The sequence below is a fragment of the Thamnophis elegans genome, chromosome 4 (genome assembly GCF_009769535.1).
Source record: "Thamnophis elegans isolate rThaEle1 chromosome 4, rThaEle1.pri, whole genome shotgun sequence".
Classification (NCBI taxonomy): Eukaryota; Metazoa; Chordata; class Lepidosauria; order Squamata; family Colubridae; genus Thamnophis; species Thamnophis elegans.
In genome coordinates, this window is record NC_045544.1 from 109,775,604 (window position 1) to 109,798,709 (window position 23,106).

A 23,106-nucleotide genomic window follows, 5' to 3' on the forward strand; every position below is an offset into this window, starting at 1 on the left:
TTTTGCCTCGGGACATCTCTGTATCCCGAAAGTTGCTTTCGGGACACAGGGATGCCTCTATTAAGTCCTTGCGGCCCCGCGTTTACTTTAAAAACGCGGGGACTGCCGGGAGGTAGCGCACGCAGGGACGTCACTGACGTCCCATGCATGCGCCCATAGCGGTGGGTCTGACTGGCTGGCCCCGAAAGCACCTCCCCAGGGAGCAGCCACCGACCTCTTCCTCGCCCGCGGAGTCGCAGGAGGAGGCTGAGCAGAAACGCCCCCGCATCGCGCCACCCCGCAGGAGACAAGCGGCAGGAGACAAGCTTGCTGTGGGCTGGCGGTGGACAAACGAAGCTGCTGCCGCCCGCCTGCTCACCCATCTCCGGCCAGTTACAGTGCTCGGCGAGTTGGGTCGTTGGCGCCATCTCCCGCAGAAAGCAGCGGTTCCTGCCCCTGCCCTCCAGTCCCTCTTTCCTGCCAGGACTCTGCTCCGAAGCCAAGCAGGAGGCGCCGGGCACCTACCGGGCAGGGCGAGCAACTAGGCTTCGGAGGGAAGTGGGCTGGGGGGTGGGGGTAGAGGCTGACCACTGGCGGTGTGGGTAGCGGAAGAGAGATCCCCGTTTGGACAAAGGAGGTCCTCACCTTCGCTCTCCAAGACTGCCCCAGGCAGCCGCCTGCCCGTCACCAATGCTCCCTTCCCTGGAGGAGGGGAACCCAGAGGCAGCCCGGGCTGCCAGGGGCTTTCTCAGGATGGGACAAAGGTGCCGCTCCCCTTCCCTGATTGGAGTGATCAGCTTCGTGGATGTCACTTTGGCCCTTCCTGCAGCCCCTTCAACCTTCACTGGGCAGGGAAAGATCCTTCCAAGCTGCCCGGGCAGGGGACCCTCCCCTCCCCCCCACTGCTTGGGTCCTCCTTTCTGTCTTCTAGGGCCTAGAATTACTTTATATATAGTCAATATAGGCACAGAGTTAATTTTTTTTAACATTTTCTAATGGTGGTGTGCCTCGTGATTTTTTTCATGAAAAAAGTGTGCCTTTGCACAAAAAAGGTTGAAAAACACTGTTCTAGTCCAACCCCCTGCCTAGGCAGGAAACCCTATACTATTTCAGAGAAATGCTATTCAACATCTTCTTAAAGACTTCCAGTGTTGGGGCATTCATAACTTCTGGACACAAGCTGTTCCACTGATTAATTGTTCTAACTGTCAGGAAATTTCTCCTCAGTTCTAAGTTGCTTCTCTCCTTGATTTATTTCCACCCATTGCTTCTTGTTCTACCCTCAGGTGCCTTGGAGAATAGTTGACTCCCTCTTCTTTGTGGCAACCCCTGAGATATTGGAACACTGCTATCATGTCTCCTCTAGTCCTTCTTTTCATTAAACTAGACATACCAGTTCCTGCAGCTGTTCTTCATGTGTTTTAGTCTCCAGTCCCCTAATCATCTTTGTTGCTCTTCTTTGTACTCTTTCTAGAGTCTCCACATCTTTTCTACATCATGGCAACCAAAACTGAATACAGTATTCCAAGTTTGGCCTTACCAAGGCATTATAAAGTGGTATTACTTCACATGATCTTGATTCTATCCCTCTGTTTATGTAGCCTAGAACTGTGTTGGCTTTTTTGGCAGCTGTTGCACACTGCTGGCTCATATTTAAATGGTTGTCCACTAGGACTCCAAGATCCCTCTCACAGTTACTACTATTGAGCAAGGTACCACATATACTGTACCTGTGCATTTTGTTTTTCTTGCCTAAATGTAGAACCTTATACTTTTCACCATTGAATTTCATTTTATTAGATAGTGCCCAATGTTCAAGTTTGTCAAGATCCTTCTGTATCTTAAGCCTGTCTTCTGGAGTGTTAGCTATTCCTACTAGCTTGGTGTCATCTGCAAATTTGACGAGTTCCCCATTTATTCCCTCATCCAAATCATTGATGAAGATGTTGAAGAGTACTGGGCCTAAAACAGAGCCTTGGGGTACTCCACTGCATACTTCCCTCCATGTAGATGCAGTTCCATTGAGGACTACACATTGAGTGTGGTTGGTCAGCCAGTTACAAATCCATCTGGTGGTGATGCTGTCTAACCCACATTCTTTTACTTTATCTAGTAGTAGGTTATGGTCTACCTTATCAAATGCCTTACTGAAGTCCAAATAAACTATATCGATGGCATTCCTCTGGTCCACTAATTTTGTCACTTTGTCAAAGAATGCAATAAGATTAGTCTGGCATGATCTGTTTTTGACAAACCCATGTTGGCTTTTGGCTATTACTTTGTTTACTTCTAGGTGTTCGCTAATTTGTTGCTTGATTATCTTTTCCAGAATCTTTCCTGGTATTGATGTCAGGCTGATAGGTCTATAGTTTTCTGGATCTATTTTTTTTTCTTTTTTTGAAAATGGGAACCACATCAGCTCTTTTCCAGTCCTCTGGCAGTTCCCAAATGCTCCAGGATCTCTGAAAGATATAGTTCAGTGTTTCTGAGATCTTATCTGCCAGTTCCTTCACAACCCTGGGGTGTAATCCATCCGGTCCTGGTGGTTTGAACTCATCTAGGGTAGACAGGTGTTCACTTACCATTTTTTTCCCTATTTCAATTTGTGTTCCTAATCTGATTTTTGTGGTGCTGTTTTTGATAGGTTGTTTTATCCCTTTGTGTAAAGACAGATGCAAAAAGTGAGTTAAATAGTTCTGCTTTCTCCCTGTTGCTTGTCACGTTTTTGCCACTTTCTCCCAGCAATGGACCAATTGTTTCCTTTTAAACTTTTTCTTGTTTTTAACATGTTGGAAGAAGCTTTTTTTTTGTTAAAAAGCTATAGATTAAAAAGCTTGCTGAATTGGTGAATATCTCTTTTCCCTGGAGAAAATTCGGGGAAATCATCTATGTAATTTTCATACCCAATACCTTTGGTAGAGATATTGGAAAGCCTATTTGGGCCTGGAATCAGAAGCTATGTCTAAACAAGAAAAACTTTATATAAACTTTATAGAGAACCAAAGTGTTGTAATATTTTGAATAGGGTAAACATTTAATGGGCCAGGATAGCAATCAACCAGGCTCAGATTCCTCCAGGGATTCCTATGGAAACTTCCATACTTTTGCCTTAGCAGTGCTTTCAAAGTATCCCACGTGGCATCCCAAATGGATCCAGTTTTTATTTAAAGTGTAATTTCTGAAAAGTTTGATCCAAATATCATTTACATTTGATTTTTAAGTATTTTGTGTTATCTGTAGTTGTACATGTGCATATTACACTGAATGACTTGGAATTCCAGTATTCTCATGAATGTTAGCTTGCATGTGACGATATCTGAATTGATGAACCAATGAATATCAATAATCATCTAAATAAAATTTGTGTTTTCAGTTTCTAGACTTGTGCACTTAGAAAATTCATCTGCCATTCATATAAGAGTGATCATTTTCCCCTACAGAACTTTTAGATATTCATTATCCCAAATTTTGTAAAATTGTGTCCAAGCAAAGTTAAACAAAAGAAGTGTGAAGCACTTGCAGTACTCAAGATAATACTAGGTAATTTCTAGGTAATTTCCACCTAATCACCAGGAAATTATACATTTGTCATGTTATTAATCTCAGTTTGGTCAACTTTTTATAATTAATATTTAATACTAGTTTGATACAGTAATGAAGTATAATAATTACAAATTAACCATTGCTATTGTAGAGCTTTAATATACCGATTAATAGGTTAAACAGTTATCCTTTTCCAGATTATATATTCAATCAAAATGTTTGTATCTCAGGAGAATTGCTTGCACTTCTTCCAGCCACCTTGTTTCAATTTCTTCTTCGGAACTCTTCAAACTATTCAGAGTTTTCCTGATAGTTTATACAGGACCTTGGCGTGGCCTATAAACATTTTTTTTAAAAGAAACAAGAATTGCATATTTAGAAATGAGTGAGAATCATAAATCAGCAGCAAATCAATTTTAAAAATGCTAGTATTAATAGACAATGTTCTATAAAAGCCTACATTAGTATATTGTTCTAGAGTTATTAACATATTGTATATTTTTTCATTTGTTATATACCTTATGGCAGGGGTGTCAAACTTGCGTCACCAGGCAGCATCACATGATGTATCCCCCTTTGCTAAACTGGGCATGGGAATGGCCAACATGTGATACATCCAGCTTACAGACTGCGAGTTTGACAACTCTATGGGTTCAGTTGCCCCCATCCCCAGAAGCAGCATTTGTTCACAACATTTTTTGATATATAAGAGAATTACGGTTATGATGGGAAATAATACAGCTGATTGGGGGGGAAAATCACAATAGAACGATAAAGGAATGGAAGGGGTGAAGCCATTCATTGATCGATTATTTTAAAGAACTCTGTGGGAAAGCACACAGGACAACTAAAGAAGGGAGTATAAGAAAAAGACTTAATTGTCAAGATGGACAAATCTCATCATAATACTTCAAAGTTATTTCAAACGATAGAAAAGTAATGCTCAACAGGAATGTAGAAAGAATCAATAGGCCAATACAGTTTTTTATTGTGAAATCCGTAGAGGAAGTGGAGTTGCTATCTTTATAAAAAGTCCCTAAATCTAAAAAATATTCAAGTTACGCATGAACTCGCTCTTCCTGAGACCATTGTCTGCGAGCTGTCCTTAAATACCACACTTAACTTCTTAGTATCTTACATCATACATGCGAACAAGATAACTTCACTACTATTGTGGGCTGCGTCCTGCCCACACCCTCTTATCTTTCTTGTTGACCTCAATCTACCTCTTATTAATTGGACCCTAAACAAATGTACAACTGAACCCATACATGCAACCTGTGCAATGTTGTTATTAGTCTGGGACTAGATCAACTAATAACTAACAACACTAGACTCAACAACTGCCTTGATCTCATCTTCTGCAACAGTTTAAACTCAATTTATGGACTACAAAGAAAGAATCCTTTTCCAACAGTGACCACAGCATGATTGACTTTTGTCTCAATATATCATATTTTTGGATTATAATACGCACCTTTTTTCCTCAAAAAAGAGGCTGAAAACTGAGGTGCATCTTATACATTGAATACAGCATTTTTTTGCCTCCCAAAGCCCCACCCTCTTCACCAAAGTGGCTGTGCATACCCTTATGGGGGCTTTCAGAGAGCTCCTGGGGGCTGGGGAGGGCAGAAATGAGCAAGCAACAGGCCGTTCTGCCCCTCCTCCAGCCCCCAGCAGCACTTTATAAGCCTCCATAAGGATATGCATGCAGGTTTTTTTGACAAAAAAGGCCCATTTTCACAAAAAAATGGGCCATTTTTGAGAGGTTTGCAAAGTGCAAACAAAATTAATTTCTCCCTTTCGGAAAGCTCTTAACTGATTGATGAGAATAGATTGATCAAGTGCTTTGCCAGCAGAAACAAAGTTTTAGGTGCTGCAGAATGTCAGTGATTTCCTTCTCCAGCACATGGATAAATACACCTGGAAACATCTACCTACCTACCTACACACGCTCTCTATATATCCCTCTATCTACCTACCTACCTACCTACCTACCTATTCTCTCTCTCCCCCTACCTATCTACTGTATTTCTCTCTCTCTCTCTCTCTCTCTCTCTCTCTCTCTCCCTACTTACTCTCTCTCCCCCCTCTATCAACCTATGTACCTAACTACTCTCTCTCTATCTCCCTACTTATCATATTTCTTTCTGTCTCTCTCTCTCTCTCTCTCTCTCTCTCTCTCTCTCTCTCTCCCTCCCTCCCTCCCTCCCTCCCTCCCTCCCTTTCTCCTTACCTATCTACTGTATTTCTCTCTTTCTATCCCTCTATCTACCTACTTACCCACCTACCAGGGCTGGATTCCTGCCAGTTCTAACCTCTTCTATAGAAGAAATTCCAAAAATCTACAGTGCTGTTTAGAACCGCTTTCAGCTCCTTCCCCCCACTCGTCCGCACATCATCAAGATGAAGAGCGAGAGGAGGAATTCTGGGAGTTGAAGTCCACGTCTTAAAGCTGTCTAAAGGGTTAAGGGTGCAAGGGCCTTGTAACTTGACAGCTTTAAGACTTAGCATAGCAGTTAGACTTATATAGCAGTTAGACTTATATACCGCTTCATAGGGCTTTCAGCCCTCTCTAAGCGGTTTACAGAGTCAGCATATTGCCCCCAACAACAATCCGGGTCCTCATTTTACCCACCTCGGAAGGATGGAAGGCTGAGTCAACCCTGAGCCAGTGAGATTTGAACAGCCGAACTGCTGAACTGCAGTCAGCTGAAGTAGCCTGCAGTGCTGCATTTAACCACTGCGCCACCTCGGCTCTTCACACTTCAATGCCAGAGTTCCTGAGCCAACATGACTGGAGGAGGAATTCTGGGCATTAAAGTCCACAAATCTAAAAGCTGTCAAGTTTGAACACCCCTGTTTTTTTTTTCTAAAGGGTTAGGGGTGCAAGGATCTTGTAACTTGAGAGCTTTAAGACTTGCGTGCTTCAAATGCCAGAGTTTCTGAGCCAACATTTTGGTTGCTAAGCAAGTGCAATGTTAAGTGAGTTTCACCACATTTTACAAGTTGGCCATTCCCACCCAGTCACATGGCTGGCAAGCCACTCCCACCAGGTCACATGGTTGGCAAGCCACTCCCACCCAGACACATGGTTGGCAAGCCATGCCCACAAAGCAGGCCACACCTACAATAGAGGTTCTAAAAATATTTAAACCTATCACTGCCACCTATCTACTCTCTCTCTCCCTCTTCCCCTCTACCTATGTACCTACCTACTCACTCTCTCTCTCCCTACCTATCTACTGTATTTCTGTCTCTCTCTATCTCTTTCTATTTCTCTCTTTATCCCTCTACCTACCTACCTACCTACCTACCTACCCACCTACCTACCTACCTACACACTCTCTTTCTCTCCTACCTACCGTATTTCTCTATTTTGCTATCTATCTATCTATCTATCTATCTCTATCTATCTCTATCTATCTATCTATCTATCTATCTATCTATCTATCTATCTATCTATCTATCTATCTATCTATCTATCTATCCCTTTATCTACCTACCTAACTACTATCTATCTCTCCTTACCTACCTACTATATTTCTCTCTCTTTCTCTCCCTCTGTATCCCTCTATCTACCTCCCTACTTTTTTAAAAATTTGCCTCTTCAAAACCTTGGTACGTCTTATACTCCAATGCGTCTTATTCTCCGAAAAATACAGTACATCCTTACAAAAATCATAATAATGATAGGCTGCCCAATTATAACTTTAAAATAGCCAACTATGATCTCATAGATGCAGATCTTTCATCTCTTGATTGGCACATTCTATTCACTGTGGAGATGGGTTCCTACTGGTATGGTCCAGTTCGATTGAAGGGTAGTGGAAATTGGCCATACTTTTCTGTACTGGTAGTGATGCCAGCCTGTCGATGCCCCCATAGCGGTATGGTCCCCTGGCCTGCCCCAGCTCACTCCCTCCCCTCCGGTCACTAATTGCTCACTCTCTTGCCTAGTCTACCCACACCATGCTTGCCCTGCCTGCCTACCTATCCGTCACTTACTGACTTGCTGATCACCCCACCTCTGAGATCCCTATATATACCATGGTCACCACGTAGCCACTACCTTTATTGGCTTGGGTCTCACATCATCTTATTGACTTCCTGATCTCTCTGACTCAATCCTTGCTGACTTCACAACCTGCCTGCCCTGCTGTGTTACTGCTGCCGCCTCCTGCGGCTGCCTAAAGGTAAGTAAGCCTAAGGCTGTGACTTTGCAGGGCGCAGACGGTAGGGGGAAGCTATCAAGAGTGCCGGCAGGCTTCGCTGTCTATGCGAGCCCGGACTGGCTGAGGCCTTCCTTGCCACCACTCCCCGGGCTTGCATAGACCGTGAAGCCTGCTGGCACTCAGCAGATAACTTTCCAGGGCATGTGGGGGGCAGGAAGAACCACCGCAAGTACCATCAGGCTTGGGGTCTAAGCCTGGGGACCCGGCTGAGGCTTTCCTTGCTGCCATCCCCAAGGTCCTGTAGACCATGAAGCCTGCTAGCACTTGGCAGGTGACTTCATGGGACATGCCAACGGACGACAAGAACCACCATGAGTGCCAATGGGCTTCACGTTCTACGTGAGCCCAGGGACCGGCTGAGGCCTTCCTTGCCACCAGTCCCCAGGTTCATGTAGACCACGAAGCCCACCAGCACTTATTGGGTGACTTTATGAGGCTGTGCTGTGGGGCAGTAAGAATCACTGAGAGTGCCTGTGAACTTCATGATCTATGCGATAAAACAAATCCCATGTGAAAAAGTATTCAAAGCCAACAGGCTTGAAATTTTGAGCTTAAACAACTTAGAACTGCATCGCCTTGGGTCTGCCCTAAGCATAGTAAATAAAATTATCTGCTACAATGTCCTACCTGTCAACAACTTCTTTAGCTTCAGCCACAATAATACACAGGCAAACAATCAATACAAACTCAAAGTAAACAGCTCCAAATTTGATTGCAGAAAATACAACTTCAGCAACAGAGTGGTCAATGCCTGGAATGCACTAGCTGACACTGTGGTTTCTTCCTCTAAGCCCCATAACTTTAACCTTAGATTGTCTAAGGTTTAGACTGACCTCACCCCATAACCGCACCGATGTGCCAACCATCCCTGTCCTAATATTCCTTTTTATTCGTATCCATTTTATGTATTAAAAATCATGTTTATACTTATATATGTTATCTGATACATGCTTGATGAAATAGATAAAAATGTTCTATGATGGATTTGGGTAAAAGAATAGAAAACAATAACAAGAGCATCATATTATTATGACATCAGCTGTTCCCTTTTTGTATAGGAATCAACCTGGAGTCCTTGTGATCCCACAAGTGGTCTAAGACCAACTGCTCTTAAATTCTGTTAATCTTTATTTAGCGCCAAAATAACACTGATGATTAGTAAATTCCTGTGCATCGACATGAGCAATTAATTGGAACCTAACATGTGGCCTTGATCTTCTGCATCTGATATGTAGATGTAAAGTATAGATATAGGTACTGGTAAGCTAGAAGGCTGCCCAGGTAGAGACCAATTCTGGGTGGTTGATATTACTGAGAATAAAAAACAACCATAAAGAGACTACATATATGTGGAGATACCAAGTACAAAACACCAAACCCCAAGGGCTGTAGAGCTCCCTACTCAGGAGTCTGGCGAAACAACCAGGTTCTTAAAGACTTCCTCAACCCAATTATATCAGAGAGATATGCATCTTAAGAAAAAGAAAAATCCAAAGTGATTTTAGTAGTATTTAAATTAAAAATGTTTTATTGGCAACTAAAACTATCACATTTATACTGCTGCAAATAATATCAAAAATTACTTCTTTAAATATTTCTCTTTTTCTTTCTCTTTTTTATCTTTCTTTTATTTTAATAATTTTTCACTTTTTCTTTAATTTTTCATAATTTTTTATCTTTCCTAGATTTATGTTTCCGTAGTTTTAAATCTTGCACTACTGCATTTGTTTAGAGCAGAATAAGAGATTCAGGTATATAATGTTGACTTACCATGTACAGCAAACGAAACCACCAGCACAGTCTCCTGATTGTACACTAGGAAATGGACATGATGCTCTACAGGTGCCACCACTTTGGAAACAAGCAATGTTAGCAGGGTCTCTTTGGCCAGTTACTGCATAAAAAGGGGGAGAAATACTATTGGCATTTTGGAATCTGTATTTATTTATTATTACAAATCATATTTTATTCTTTTCATAAATGTTACATGTTTCATGATTTACATTCATTTTAGAAATAATAATAATAAGAAGCCCAAAATATTAGGAACACTACTTGAACACTGTTGGCATTGACAAAATCCCTATCATTTAATAGTTATAGTAGAAGGCACCTTTACTTGGAACAGCTTAAATCTTTTGACAAAACCTGTAATAACATCAAACAACAACATCTACCTATCCCCCATTCATTGGGAAGGACTTGATAGGTAGATAAATGTGCCAGATCTAGTCTAAAGTTCTGGCTGACTGTCCAACAAACCAATAATAATAATGATTCTGGTGTTGATACTGTACTAGGAAGTGATGTGAGCCCATTCTCACCTATGGAAGTTGAATGGCTGTATAGAAACTACTAGTGGAGATGACAGTATATTGGCTCAGCTATTTAAAATCCTAAAAGATTATGCTGTTAAAAGTGCTGCACTCCAGCAAATTTGGAATACTTAACAATGGGCACAGGATTAGAAAAGTTCAGTTTACATTCCAATCCCAAAGAAGGGCAATGTCAAACAATATTCAAATTACTAGGCAATAGTGCTCATTTGACAAGCTAGCAAGCTCCTGCTAAAATCCTATATGCTAAACTTCAGCAACAAGTGAACTAATCACTTACCAGATGTATAAGTTGGATTTTGAAAAGCAGAGGAACTAGAGATCAAATTAAAGCATTCACCGGATTATGGAGAAACCATCTACTTGATTATACTAAAGCCTTGGATTGTATGAACTGCAAAAGTGTAGCAAGTTCTTAAAGAGACAGAAGTGCCACATGACCTTACCTATCTCCTGGGAAACCTGTATGCAGGTCAAGAAGCAACAGCTAGAACTTGACATGGACCAATCAATTGGTTCAAAATAGAGAAAGGAGTACTAAAAGACTATATATTATGATCCTGTTTATTTAACTTATATGCAGAGTACACCATGCACAATGCTGAGCTGAATGACTCACAAACCAGAATTAAGATTGCCAAGAGACATATCAACAATCTCAGATAAGCAGATGATCCTACACTAATGGCAGAAAGTGAAGAGGGTAATGAGGGTGAAAGTGGAGAGTGCAAAAGTTGGCTTGAAACTAACATTAAAAGCTAAGGTCATAGCATCAACTTCCATTATCTCCTGGCAAGCAAGTAGAAGGGGAAGAAATGGAAGATTTTATTTTCTTAGACTGCAAGACCACTTCAGATGGCAACTGCAACTATGAAATTAGAAGACTCCTGTTCCTTGGGAGGAAAGCTATGGTAAACCTAAGCAGCATATTAACAAGATAGACATCACTTTGTCAACAAAGTTTTGCAGAGTCAAAGCTATAGCTTTTCCAGCAGTAATCTATGGCTGTTAGAGTTGAATTATAAGGGAGGTAGAGCACCAAACAATTGGTGCTTTCAAATTGTGGTTTTGGAGAAATCTAAAGGAAATCAACCCTCATTTTTCTTTGGAAGGACAGATACTGAATCTGAAGCTCAAATACTTTGGCCACCAAATGAGAAGAGTGGATTAATTGAAAGGATCTTGATGTTGGAAAGATTAAAGGCAAAAGGAGAAAGGGACAGATGACACATTTAGAAAGTGTCATTGACATAATGAACATGAACTTGGGAAAACTCAACTGATATAATGGAGGACCAGGCGACCTGGTGAGCTATAATCGATAGGCTTGGACAAAACGTAGCAAGAGGACAACAACAAGAAGAAACATTACTGTAGGCTATATATTTATTTGATTGGATTTATGTGTCACCATCTCATCTAGAAGTGACTCTTTGAATATTGAATTTAAAAGAACTTAATAAACTAAGATAGAATTAGGACAACAGTGATATGCTGCAAAAAAAATCCTCAGTATTGTTTACAATTACCATTCACCATATAATTCATATAATACATATCTTAATTCCTATAATGTGTGCTACCAGCTATATTTCATGTTTCCATCATTTCTGCAACTGCTTTAGTTTCCCCATTAAATTCTGAGGCTAGAACTAACCTCTTCTATGAAGCTATTCCATCAGAAAGTGAAGGCCCTTAAAGAAGCTGGAGAATTTAAGAGAGGTTTTCAACTAGCTGATTTTGAAGAATTTCAGAATTACCTGGTGGGGGAGGGAATTAGAAGCAGATAAACCTTTCATGGGGGGAGAAAACTGGGGAAATCAAGAGGCAAATTTCAGATTTACTGAAAAAAAGCATATGTTAAGCAACATAGCATTTTAATAGTAGATCAACTTATGTAAATGTAAATTTGTTAGGGGGATCATTCTTCTATAATAATGCCATGAATTTTCTTAGCTGTTTACCCTTTTTTTTAAAAAATAAAATATCATTTTTCTTTTTCTCCAGTCATATTTGAGAGGGATACTGTTGGAAATATAATAAATGACATAAATAATATTTTGTGAGTGTATCTTCAGACATTCATCTTGAAATATTGGCAGATGAGTCTTCCCATAGGTATAATAATGTTTAACAATGTTTTACAAGTTTTCCTACTTTTCAGGATATATCAATGCTTTATTCTATTGGATTTGGCACATCCAATAAAATATGTCCATTTTGTCATTAAGCAGAACAAATCTTTGTTCAGAGACCAGCCTCAGGATTAAAGTCTGAAGATAAACTAGAATAAGAATAAGAATAAGAATAGAATAGAATAGAATAGAATAGAATAGAATAGAATAGAATAGAATAGAATAGAATAGAATAGAATAGAATAGAATTTGTTATTGGTCAAGTGTGATTGGACACACAAGGAACTTGTCTTTGGTGCATATGCTCTCAGTGTACATAAAGAAGAATGAAATAGAATAAATTCATCAAGAATCATAAGATACAACATAAGATATAATGCTTAGTGATAGTCATAGGTTAATAATAAGCAATCAAATTATACTAGGAAACAAACAATATCAATTTTAAAGATACAGGTAACATGGTTATAGTCATAAGTGGAAAGAGATAGGTACTAGGAAAGAGATAGGTGCTAGGAAGGAAGAGAAGAATAATAGTAATACAGTCTTAGTAGATAATTTGACAGTGTTGTGGGGATTAGTTGTTTAGCAGAGCGATGGCATTCAGGACAAACTGTCCTTGTGTCTAGTTGTTCTGGTGTGCAGTACCCTATAGAGTCATTTTGAGGGTAGAAGTTGAAACAATTTATGTCCAGGGTGTGAGGGGTCTGTAGATATTTTCTTGGGGGCTCCTGTGCTAATTGTACAGGTATCTGATATGATTTTGCCTAGTTTCACCTGCTGCTTCCTGTCTGTTAGGAAGCTTATGATCCATTTACAAGTGTGAACAGGTACAGCTAGATGATTTAGAAGAATATCTGGAATGATGGTATTGAATGCTGAGCTGAAGTCTACAAAGAGGATCCTTGCATAGGTCTTTGGAGATTCACGATTTTCTAGGATGTAGAAAATCATTCTAGGATGAGCCATATTAACAGTGTCATCTGTCAATCTATTTGCTTGGTATGCCGATTGCAGGGAGTCTAACAGCGGATCTGTGGTGGTTTTCAAGTGGGACAGCATTAGCCTTTCAAAGGTTTTCATAACTTCAGATGTTAAAGCAACTGATCTGTAGTCATTCAATTCCTTGATGGTAGGCTTCTTCGGCACTGGGATGATAGTAAAGTGTTTGAAGCAAGAAGGAGCATAGCACATCTCTAGTGATTTATTGAAGATTTGGGTGAAGATGGAGGCCAATGGGTCAGCAAAGACTTTTAAGCAAGAAGGAGTTATCTTGTCTGGGTCTGGAGCTTTTACTGGCTTTTGTCTGGGAAATAGATCTTGCACTTCCTTTTCTGTGATCACTAGAAGTTGTGAACCCAAAGGGATGGGATCAGTTGTAATAGGTTTAGCTGTTGTTGGTGTGAGATGGGGTCACAAGGATGGAAAGCTGAATCTACCTTAAGCCTGATGAGATTTGAACTGCCAAATTGCAAGCAGCTGGCACTCAGCAGAAGTAGCCTGCAGTACTGCACTCTAACCACTGTGCCACCATGGCTCAAGATATTATTTTATCTTATTTATTTTATTTCCAACAGTATCCCTCTCAGATAAGATGGGGAAAAAGAAGAAGGATTTATTTTGCAAAACTACTAAGACAGCATAGCATTATTATAGAAGGCAAGTAGATATGATCCCCCTGAGACATTTCTTGTTGGAAAAATGGTGTGGGAACACTCCTCTTACCTTTTGTAGATTGAAATACTCTTAACACTCTTTGACTGGTGGTCAATACCAAAAATAAAATAAGTAAACATTCCTTGTGAAAAGCATTTGAAATTACTCTCAAGTACACTTCTCCTCAAGACCATCTGGGTCATTTCAGTTCTTACCTGTGACTGCTTGGTAGGAAAGCATGAAGATGGCAACAAGGAGGAGAAAAGCCTTCATGATTGAAGCTCAGAGCAACCAGTTCAAGAAGCAGGAGTCTCTAAGTCAGGTGAAGTGGGACTGAGCAGTTCTTTGCTGGGGCTATTTATGAAGCTTTAAGGAGCACAAGGGTCAAAGGTGGCTTAATTTGTGGCAACCTGAGGGAATGACAACGTCACAATTACATTGGCATTCTTTTTAAAAAAATCTACCTTCTGGTGGGCTGTTTCGTGAAAGGATTCAGGATTGGAGGAGAAAAGAGGTGAGTTTCAGAACAAAGTTCAGTAAGTTAAGCATTTACTCTCCAGCAGAAATTCAAATGCAAGATGTGAATGTCCTCTGCCCTTGCTGTTATTTGGCATTGAAAGATGTAATCCTTCTATACATCAGATTCTAGATATTAAAACAGCAATCATAGCAGATATCCATCTTTTTTGTAGATATGTGTTAATATATGCCACATACGACTTCAGCAACAGAGTGGTCAATGCCTGGGATGCACCTGACTGTTGTTACATCCTCAAACCCTCATACCTTTAACCTTAAACTGTCTACTGTTGACCTCACCCCATTCCTAAGAGGTCAGTAGGAGCATGCATAAGTGCACCAGCATGCCTAACATCCCTGTCCTAATGTCCTCATTTATTTGTACCCATTTCCTGTGTCCTTATTCATGTTTATTCTTATTCCTGTTATCTTGTACATGAGTGACTAACTAACTAAACTAACTAACTAACTAACTAACTAACTAACTAAAATAAATAAATAAATAAATAAATAAATAAATAAATAAGAACCACTTAAAACTGTCTTATGCATGGGTTCAGGGTAAGATGAAAGCAGTGTCAAGAGCAGTGAAACAGTGCTGTCAGGGAATGTTTATAAGGTGAACATAGATGCAAGTGAGGAATGTCCCTTATTTATTTAAGGTTTCAGAAGCAAGCAGTCTTGAAGGGCACAGATCAGCTTTGCTCCTTGTGCAGCAACATTTCTGTCCAAATTACTTGATTTCATTACCAGGTTGACCTTGAAATATTCAAGAGATTTGGTTCTGTCGAAGGGGTGGGCTGCTGGGGGTTCACAGTGGTTCGGGAGAAACTCTAGCTAAGATTCTATGCAGTTCAGACAACCCCCAAATCCCACTCCTGGCTGGGCCTCTCTCCCTCTCTCCCTCTTGGGAGGGTTCCCAAGAGTCCTCACATGGTCCATTTTGCAGATAAGTGCAGGGCGCGCACGGAGGCTTGGAGAGGGCGAAAAATGAGCCTACTGGAAGTTCAGGAAGGCCAGATATGGGCACAGAAATGGGCTCCAGAGGGCCTCTAGAGCCTGGGAAGGCAGTTTTCAGCCTTCTGGAGGCTCAAGGAGAGCCTCCACAGTCCAGGGAGGACAAAAGCACCCCAACCATGGTGCAGAAGGCCAACTAGGCCACACCCATCATAGCCATGTTCACCCAGCAATTGGGCAGCGAACCCCTTGCTAAAAAAATTTGAAGCCCACCTGTGGTTCTTTGTGATTTTAACCTTCACTTGGTTTATCTTGAATCTGGAAAAGCTTAGGAGTTGATTGTCATCATGGAAACTATGGACCTGACGTAATTATAGAAGGCCTAGGCCTACTTGTTCGACTCATTTGTTGGTTTCTTAGTTATCATCAGAACAATCAGGATACCCAAATGAGATTTTAAACATTTGAAAGTTTAAGTGCTGAATGTCTTAAAGCTTTTGTTTACTATTTTAAAAGAGAAAGGCATTCAAACTGTAAACCTGCTCAAGGAAAATATTTTTAAGGGGAAAAAAATGCAAGAAATGTAAAGATGGTGTACTTTTTTTCCTCAGTAGTTTAAAGGTCATTCCAATTCTATCTTGACACAAGTCAGCAAGGAAAGGGTTATTTTTTTTTCATCCAGTTCCTTTAGCCTCTGAAATATTTCATCAGTTAGACAGCATCATCCAACTTTATAACAATAATTAATCCTAAACCTCATGTAGTCACCGTCATGCTGGGCATAGTCATTTAATGTCCCACAAGGTAAATCTTTAATTTGAAGTTATCAATTCATCAGCATTTCTCAGACCTATTATAATTTTTGGAGGCATTGGTGGATTGATCCCACAAAATTCTTCCTATTGGAGAGAAATAAGGGTGGGATAATTTGTAATCTTTTAACTTGGGGTATATAGTAGCAGAAATATAATTAGGGCAGAGAGTTTAGTAAAATTACATCTAAGCTGCATATCATTCTCTGCAATTCCTGAATCTTTGAAATAGTTGAAGCTATTGAGGGACAAAAATAACAGAAAATTCAATAATCTAATTAAAGCTAAAAGTCACATTTTAGGCAGAATTACCCTAACAAGGATAAAGATTTTGCTTTTATTTTTAGCCTGATAATTTTAATTACTCAATAATTATATTATTTTTATATCATTTTATTTTTTGATGCAATACTTCTAAGGCATGGTTTGGCAGTCAAAGCTGGGTGGTATCAAAATTGAATAAATAAATTAATTAAGAAAGCAAAGTACACCAAAATGATGAATGAAGTAAGGTACATCAAAACCATGTTGTCTTGTCTAGGAAATGTTGAGCAAATTGGAAAAAAAATTCCCACCCATCCCCATTAAACTTTGGAAATTAACAAATTTGGTTACAAATTTTGCAACAGAATTTGAGAGTTAATAAGAAACAAAACTGATTATCTTTTCTGTATCAAGGCATAATTTTCAAATGGCTTTAGCCATGATCCCACTAAGCAAGAAAAAAAATCAGTCTCAGTATTTTATACAATACATTCAAGGGATCAAGTAACAAGACCATGAAAACTTGTATTACATTATTTTTTTTCTCTTTCTAATTTGTTTTTTTTTTTTAAATAAATATGACAGAAATCAGTAGGAAATGAATAGAGCTTTCAGTTACAAGTCCAGCTATTGATGCTTAATGTTGTTTATAAAAAGGTATAATGTCCTTGCAACTAGGTAGGACTAGTTTCTGGAGAAATATGCAAAGCTGCGTTTTTTATGGTTCTTTAAAAGCAGTATTTAAGTTATTCATTAATTTGCTTATTGCAACAGGAAAGTTACCAGTATGAATATCAAGTGTGGGCTGAAAAATCCAGGCAACTAATAGATGGTCATCATCAAAGTCATTCAGAGAACATATATTCCAACCTATATGGATACCTATATATGTAGGCCAAAGCTAGTAGCTCTAAACTGAACTTAAATATAGTTGGGCTGTGAGAAATAATTAACTGAATTCAGCATTCCCACTGTTGTGGGACATAGACCTGTTGCCTTCTGTTGGAGGGATGAAGAGTCCAACTACTACTGTTTTGAATAAATGTATATGTGCATGTGAGGGAAAACACTACCGCTTATCCAGAGGGTATGTCTATCTCAACAATTATGTACTGGCATATCCAGGACATTTAGAGAAATTTATGATTATGATTGAATTTGTATCCATATTGTTTTCCTTGCCAAGTTCAGGTGTAAAATCCACTCTGGTAATCAACAAGGCACAGGCATGTACTTCATGGCCTTCAAAATGACATTAAACTTCTTTCTCCTCTTGACTTTCTCATGAGGTCTCCCATTTCCCATCTCTAAAAATAAGATTTTAAAACATAAAGTGCTTGGCAGGAGATTTCCACTAGCTGCCTATCAGCTCTGGATTTTGGCTGGGAATCTGGCATCAGGATGTCAATTTGAGCAGTATATTTATTTGAAAGCCATTCATATACTCAATACTAATGTTGATAAACAATTAAAACACATTTTATTGAGACTTCTAGTTAACAATAAAACGTAGGCTATCATGCTGTTCTAGATAATGCATTTTACCTATTATAGATTATCAGAGACAGAAAACATGTCTACACACAAAAACATGTGTACATGCCAAACAAAATGTGCCTTCAATTATAAGTCCAAGTGGAATAAAATGATGAAAGAAATTGTGATTGTTGCTGGCAACATCTTAATGTAAGTGTCAGTTAGCTGCAAACTTTTCAATTTGCAGAGGTGGGATGTTCTGGAAAATATTGAAACATTTTGTTCATACTCTGGACTATGGAAATTTGGCAGTTTTTGTGGAAAGAAATATTTCAAAGCGTAAAATGACTCATACTGTTCTGGATGGCACACAACTCAGAATATCATCCGCCACTTCCAATTTTACAAGACTTATTCCAAGACAACTGTCAGATTGGCTCAGAGCAACAAATTGATATGGTCCAAAAGAAGAATGGAAGTTCTAAATAAAACTGAAGCACCTTAACCTTGGAAATGGGATGTTAAAGAATAGTAATCATAAGCAATGTACTAAATTAAATCTTTTAGAACCATAAGCTAATAGTCAAATGGCCTAAGATGACCGAGGTTATTTATTCACAAGGTGGTATCTGTACACAGACAGAATATGCACCATAAGTACAAAGTCATTGAATAAAGGAATACCACTTCATATATAAGAATGTACCCCGTTTAGATTTGTCATACAAGCTGAGATTTTTCCCAGATTCACTGCTCCTTTTTGAAGAGATGGCAGCTATGTCCGGAGGGGGGGAAGGGGGGTGTTTGTACAACTGTACCTTAGGCACCATTCCTATGTGCCTATTCCTACACTGGGAGGCAATGCAGTCCTTATTGATTGCACTACTACAACATGCTTTACATAGGACTGCTCTTAAAGACCACCCAAAAGCTACAGTTGGTCCAAAATGCAATGCCATAGGTACTTACAGATGCATCTCTTTATGCTTATGTATAAAGACAGACAAATACCAACCATCCTGTCACCATGTATGATGCGTTGGACTGTGTTTTTAGTGGCTTATAACTACAGACTCATCAACCAGCTGGGTAAATCCCTAAGACCATGATGGGGAACTTATGGCATGAGGGAGGCCATTTCTGCCCTCCCCAGGCTTAAGGAAAGCCTCTGGAGCCTGGGGAGGTGAAAAATGGGTCTAACAGGCAAACCGGAAGTTTGGAAACGATCCAGTTCTGCCTTCCAAGGGCCTCCAAGGGCCCGGGGGAAGGCTGTTTTCATCTTCCCCAGGCTTCAGGAAAGCCTTCGGAACCTTGGAAGGGCAAAAAATGGGGCCATTGTGCCAACTGGAAGTTTAGAAATGAGTAAGGTGACCAGATTTTCAGATTGGTAAAGAGGGACACCATTGACCAGTTTGAGGGGGGGGGGGGGGGACTTTATTAAAAATTTTATATTTTGTCAAAAGGTCACAAAAGACGATTACATGACCCCCAGGACACTGAAACTATCATAAATATGAATCTGTTGCCAAACATCAAAATTTTGATCTCGTGACCATGAGGATGCTGCAACGGTCGCTAAGTGTGAAAAATGGTTGCTAAGTGTGAAAAATGGTCATCAGTCACTTTTTTCAATGCCATTGGTCACTAAATGAACTAATTGAAAGCTAAGGCTAGCTTGCATTATAATGCCTTATGCTAGCTTACATTTTCAAGAGAGAGAAGCTAAAACTCCTAAACACACAAGGAATTGTCTTTGGTGAATCTGCTCTCAGTGTACATAAAGAAAAATAAAATAGAATACATTCATCAAGAATCATAAGCTACAACACTTAGTGATAGTCACTAAAGCCTGGAGGATTGTTCCCTCTGTGCTTCTTTAAAACAGTATATGTTAGAATAGAATAACAGAGTTGGAAGGCACCTTGATCCATGCCTGCTTCTCCAGCGTTCCTGATTCAGGGGCAGAGTCCAAGATAGGTGCCTGGGCGCGCCCTGTTCCCCACTCAAGGCTTCGTGTTAAAGCCAAAAAGGACCTCCACAGAAATGGCTCCGCGAAGGCAGGGCAGGGACGGGATGCTGGAGAGCAGCTTTTGCCTACAGCCTTTGGGGGAGGGGGGTGTTTGCAACCCTGCCCTGTTTGATGCCCCTTGTTGCTTGAAATGGGGTGCTCCGTTTGGGGGGGGGATGCAGGAGGTCCAAATAAGAGGTGGGCTCAGCCTCCGCTGGGATGGAGAAAGCAGAAGGAAAGGCAAGAGCGGGGGGGATGGGACTTCACTGGCAGTTGCAAAGCAGCCTTCCCCCAATTGCCTTCCCCCAATGCCCCCTAACCCTTTCAAAAGCCACCCCCATCGCCAGCCTCTCTCAACTGGATCCCCCCTTGCCTCCTCACCACGCTGCCGCCGCTGGAAAGTCATCACTCTCCCTGCAGAAAAATGGCCCGCGTCGGTGTGCGCATGCGCAGGAGGGGAGAGAGGGAAACCACTGCCCTCTAAAGGCCACATTGGGAATGACACTTCAGAGAAATAAAAACTTTTTTAAAATTGATTTTCTTTCTTCTGGAAAATCGAGATTTTTTGAACATGCCGCGGGACACAGGAAAAATTATTAAAAATTGTGACTGTCCCGCGAAAATTGGGACATCTGGTCACCTTATGATAGAATGACTGCATTTTTAGAGATACTCCTTTTCGCGTGCCTTTGGCAAGCCATGTTGTCATTTTGTTATGTGGGCTGTGGAGATATCTGGAGCTTCCCACAGTCCCGTCATCTCCTTTTGGGGTCTCATGATCTGACCTTTCACCTCATAGCTCAGCCCAGGCTGATGCTGCTAATTGCAGGCAAATTCTCACTACCCTGAGGAACAACAGGATTCCCATCCGGGCGGGGGGAGGATCTTTGTTTTTGTGCTTCTGTAATGAAGATTAATTGTTCTTTGAAGTACCTTCTGGGCAAAATCTGTGTGAGGCAGAAGTTTCTACAGTTAGATCCTCTGACCCAGGCTGAATTTTAAATATATTTTATGATGAAAAATGTCTATCTAAATTCAGTCAGACTGCTTCAAGAAGAAGGGGTGTGGCCATTAGAGACAATTCTGTGATTAGTCTGTGAGAGCAAAGTGTTGGCAAATCATGTTATTACAAGAGGATGAAAAGTTTTCTCTAAATTACCAATACAGGTACTGTGGTAGATAATTGTTTGTTTACATTACTAATCAAACTCCATTTGCCAGTTGTTCTGGCAATAATTCAATCTGTCTACATGTTTATTCAGATGAAGAGATTTTGACAACTTAGTCCTATATTCCAGTTCCCAAGTCCATTGTCCAAACAAGAGCTAAGTTCCTTCCTTCCTTCCTTCTTTCCTTCCTTTCTCCCTCCCTCCCTTCTTTCCTCCCTCTCTCTCTCCCTCCCTCCCTTCTTTCCTTTCCTTTCCTCCCTTCCTCCCTCCCTCCCTTCTTCCTTTCCTTTCCCTCTCTTCCTTTTTCCTTCCCTTTCCTTTTCCTTCCTTCCTTCCTTCCTTCCTTCCTTCCTTCCTTCCTTCCTTCCTTCCTTCCTTGGAGTGAAGCAGATTAAATTTCTTGAGAGGAGGACATAAGTACATTAACCTTTATTGTTTTGGGATACTTCAAATTGTGATGTTTGGACTTAGCCATTCATGACACAAAGGATGCAGTCACACAAGGTTGGTAAATGTGAGGCTTGATTAGGCTTACTATGGCAACACAGCTTGTTTCTTATTGGTTAGTTTAGGTTTCAATGTACTGCATGCATTTTAAAGGGTTTAATTAAACAGCCAGATTAAGCATATTGTGGAACGCTGTCTGAGTTTGGATTGAATCAATTGACAATTATATAGTGTACCAATTAATACAGTGTGCCAGTGCTAAGTTTCATAAAGTTTTTAATTCTCTCTTGTAAGAGGAAATAGAGCTTTATATTGTCTGAAGCTGATTGTATCCCCTGAATAAATTGCTAAAGCTATCCAATTTGGATTCTATTGATTCTTTTTCAAAAGCTGATATCCTATTTGACATTCTCTCCAATTTCATTAATATAAAATGTAAATTCCCATCACTCACCTTCTTGGTATTCTCTTCCCAAGAAAACATTGTTTTATTAAGAATGGAGGTAAATTTAACTCCAGGTGGATTTCATGTTTTCAGAAATGAAAGAAGAGTTGTGATTCCTTGCCTTCTTTATCTTTACAGGTCCTAGTGCCCGCTAGGGAAAGATACAACCAAGGTATTCATTTGGAGGCATTTGTTTAGTAATCCTGAAGAAAACTCAATATCACATCTATAACAGGGGTGGTTTCTGGTTGCTGCTACTGCCAGTTTGCTCAGGGAGGTGCTTCGTGTGTGCATGCAATTGATGTGCACTATGCACATATGCACCGTACTAAAAATGCTTCTGCACATGCGCAGAAGCAAAAAACAAGATGGCAGTACCTATGGCTCCAAGAGAACCAGTTCAGGAGTGTGGCTGGCTGAGTTACTACCTACTCGGCCGAACTGGTCCAAACTGGTAGGACCTCTAATGCATAACCAGAACATGGATAGTGTTCTTACTTGTGAGGGAGGAGCTGAAAAATCTCTCATCTGAACTTATAGGGCTATGGGACTTGTCCACTGCTTCTCCCCCGCCCCTCTCAATTGAATAAGCAGCTCCTATTAAGAGCAAGAACAAGGCTATTTGTAGAGGGGTCAAAAAAGTCAAGAGAAAGCCTGTAAACACACGTTTGAAACTCTGCAAACGTTTAAAAAAGGGATGAGGTTTTCACTACATGGTTGAAGACACCATCTGTCTCTTTGATACTTGCTCTTCTTACCTACAGCTGATTCTGAGCTAGAGTACAGTAAAGGCTCCACAAATTGTGTTTATCAGTGCTCTTCGACTATTTCATTCAGTGCCATACCCAAAGAAATGTAATCTACCTGTGTGAAAATCAAGCAAAAGCAAGTATGAGGAGGAAAACAATAGAAACCCCCCCCCCCCAAGGGATGGGATTGTATACCTTCTGAGGGAGAACTGATAAAAACTCTGATAAAACATTCTGCTGTGGATGAAACCAAAATGTCATAACATAATCCTTATTCTTAACACTGGTATTCCACAGGGGTGTGTGTTGAGTCTCCTATTCTATACTCTTTATGTACATGACTGCATTCCCAGTCACACCAGTAATACTATTATTT

General features: G+C 40.3%; 1 long non-coding RNA gene across 1 annotated transcript; it reads right to left on the bottom strand.

The window, feature by feature from the left end:
- Window positions 1-3,659: 3,659 nt before the first annotated feature.
- On the bottom strand, window positions 3,660-14,245 carry LOC116508205. Its single transcript, XR_004255296.1, has 3 exons — window positions 14,100-14,245; window positions 9,528-9,651; window positions 3,660-3,858 (listed from the first exon to the last, which is right to left on the bottom strand). It is a non-coding gene; the product is annotated as an uncharacterized LOC116508205 (long non-coding RNA).
- Between the last annotated feature and the right edge of the window lie 8,861 nt (window positions 14,246-23,106).